Below are 3,395 nucleotides of genomic sequence, written 5' to 3'. Positions count from 1 at the left end.
TTTTTTTTTGTTATGCAAGTTATGTATTTATGTATTTATTTACTTATTTAAACTTTATTTTATTTTTTCAGTGTTCCAAGATTCATTGTGTATGCTCAGTGCTCCATGCAATACACGCCCTCCTTAATAGCCACCATTAGGCTAACCTAACCCTCTAAAACCCTTAATTTCTTTCTCAGAGTCCACAGTCTCTCATGGCTCATCTCCCCCTCCAATTTCCCCCAATTCACTTCTCCTTTCCTTCTCCTAATGTCCTCCGTGTTATTCCTTATGGCCCACAAGTAAGTGAAACCATATGATAATTGACTCTCTCTGCTTGACTTATTTCACTCAGCATAATCTCCTCCAGTCCTGTCCATGTTGATACAAAAGTTGGGTATTCATCCTTTCTGATGGAGGCATAATATTCCATTGTCTATATGGACCATATATTTGTTATCCATTCATCTGTTGAAGGGCATCTTGGCTCTTTCCACAGTTTGGCGACTGTGGCATTGGTGCTATGAACATTGGGGTACAGATGCCCCTTCTTTTCACTACATCTGTATCTTTGAGGTAAATACCCAGTTCCACTCTAACTCTTGGATATGAATACCTGTTTCCTTCCCCAGATTATGGAAGTTCTCAGCTATGATTTGCTCATATACACCTCCTGCCCCCCTCCCCCCTCAGGCACCATAATAATTCTGATATTGATTTGTTTTATATTAGCACTGATTTTGCAAAGCCTCGCCTCATGGCCCATTAGTTGTTTTTCTCGCTTTTCCTCTGCTTCCTTCCTTTCCATCAGCTTGTTTTCTATGTCACTGACTCTCTCTTCTGCCCCATTTGCCCTACCTGTTAGAGCATCCAATTTAGACTGCATCTCAATTAGAGCACTTTTAATTTCAGCCTGATTAGATCTCATTTCCTATACTAAGGGATTCCCTAATGTCTTTTATGATTTTTCAAGTCCAGGTAGTAACTTTTTCATTTTTATCCTGAATTCCAGCTCTGGCATTTTATTTATATCCATATTGATTAGATCTGTGGCATAGAACATTACCTCTGGTTCTTTCTTTTGTTGTCAATTCCTTCTTCTAGTCATTTTGCAGAGAGAAGAATAGATGAAGGAGTGAAGAGAATCAAAAACATCAACCACAACCCTAGCAAAATACACACTAGACAAAACCAAAGAGGCTAAGAACCAAAAATAAAAGAAAAAGAAAGAAAAAGGAAAAGGGAAATAAAAAAGAAATTAAAAAGGGGGGAGGAGGGAATATAATCTCACAGGGTGGACAAAACAGGGTGATCCACTTGGTCTTGAGTGTATTCTGGTCTGTGTGTTAGAAGACATTAAATCCCAAAATTGTAAAGAAAGCAAATATTGTGTGTGTGTGTGTGTGTGTGTGTGTGTGTGTGTGTGTGTGTGTATATATATATATATATATATATATATATATATATATATATACAAAACTACATTTTGCTTACCCGTGTATCCATCAACGGATATGTGGGTTGTTTTTCCCTTTGGGCTACTGTGAAGTCTTCAGTTCTTCTGGGCACATATCTAGGAGTGGAATTGCTAGTTCATACGGTAAAGTCCTGTTTAACTTTCTAAGAAACTGCCAAATTGGTTTTCAAAGCATCTACATCATTTTACTATTTATACTGTTCTTTGAAATTATTTCAAAGTAAAAAGTTAAAAAAAAGAGTGTGTGTACCTAGGTGGAAGGGAAAGGAAATATAAAATCACAAAAGTAGGAGAGTAGGGACAGATCCATCCAACAGAGTGGACCTGCCTGTGGATGGGGGACCCTTCAGGTGCCAGGAAGGGGAGACGCCAGAGTGGAAATTTCTTTAAGGGATGACACAGTTTGAAAGTGCCATACCAAACTCCTCCATGACCAGAAACCCAGCCCCAGGCAGGCGGAGGAAACCACAGTGTGCCCAGACTTTCTCTTCTCCTTTGGGGTGTCATTAGCAGCTCTATGTGGGCACAACTGCTCTGAAGGCATGAGTGAGCATGCTTTTGGAACTTAGCGTTTCTAAACAGGCATCCATGGGAAACTGCAGAAGTCGGCCTGACTGCCATGTGAGGGGGACCCTCGTATGTAAAACGAGGCTAATGCCCGTCTCATATGGTTGTTCTGATAGTGAAAGAACACTAATGTGGCAAGAGTCTAGCAAAGACTGTACAACATGGACAGACCCTGAGGATTATAATTAAGGCCTCTAAATTCAGTTCCCATCAGCCTGTTAGTTACTCCTGCTACTCGGAGTGTGGTTCCCCAACCAGCCACATGGGGAACCCCTGGGAGCTTGTAAGAAATGCAGACGCTCAGGTCCAACCAGCTGGCTGACCCAGAGTCTGCACTTCAACAAATCCCCAGGTTTTGGCATGCCCGTTAAGGTTGAAGAAGAGCTGCTCTAATGCTCTGTTTCCTAAACTTTTCTAATTTAACAGCCATCTGGGACTGGTAATTAGAGAACCCCCTTTCCCATGTCTTCCTACAGTAGAGCTGAATTCAGCGAGTCTAGGATGAGGCCCTGGAATGTGAATTTTTAACAAGCCTCCTGGTGAGTCTTCTGGTCAGGTAATTTTAGTAAGCAATACTTTAAATGCATAGTTTTATTTTTTTGTAAAATTTTATTTATTTATTTATTTGAGAGAGAGAGCATGAGCAGGGGCAAGGGCGGGGGCAGAGGGAAAAGCAGGCTTCTCTGCTGAGCAAGGATCCTGATGTGGGGCTCCAATCCCAGGACCCCGGGATCATGACCTGGGCTGAAATCAAGAGTCAGACGCTTAACTGACTGAGCCACCCAGGTGCCCCTAAATGTATAATTTTTTTTTTTAAAGATTTTATTTATTTATTTGACAGAGAGAAGTCACAAGTAGGCAGAGAGGCAGGCAGAGAGAGAGAGGGAAGCAGGCTCCCCGCTGAGCAGAGAGCCCGATGCGGGGCTCTATCCCAGGACCCTGGGATCATGACCTGAGCCGAAGGCAGAGGCTTTAACCCACTGGGCCACCCAGGCACCCCTAAATGTATAATTTTGAACACAAAGGGGGAAATGGATCTTCTGGAAAGAGAGAAAGAGATATTGTAAACATATGTTAGGAGGATTGAGTATTACTAGCTCAAGGAATGCCCTGGGGCTTCAAGGGAGACTCTTAGCCTCAGGATCTGACACTTTTCTCCCACTGCAGACAGTGTTTTATGGAGACTCCGCTCTTTCTGAACACAATGTTCTTCCCCCTTAATCCTAATACTACAGAGGACCATACTAATCTCTGTGGCTGCAGAAAAGAAACGGGCTCTGAGAAGATAAGTAGTGGCCCACAGTCCCTCAGCCAGGAAGTAGTATTAGGACCTGAATTCTGACCAGTTTCCTTCTGCCTGCCATGATGCGAA

Source organism: Enhydra lutris, unplaced genomic scaffold (genome assembly GCF_002288905.1).
Source record: "Enhydra lutris kenyoni isolate GAN:26980312 unplaced genomic scaffold, ASM228890v2 scaffoldscaffold85, whole genome shotgun sequence".
Taxonomy (NCBI): domain Eukaryota; kingdom Metazoa; phylum Chordata; class Mammalia; order Carnivora; family Mustelidae; genus Enhydra; species Enhydra lutris.
Note: the sequence above shows the minus strand (reverse complement) of the source record.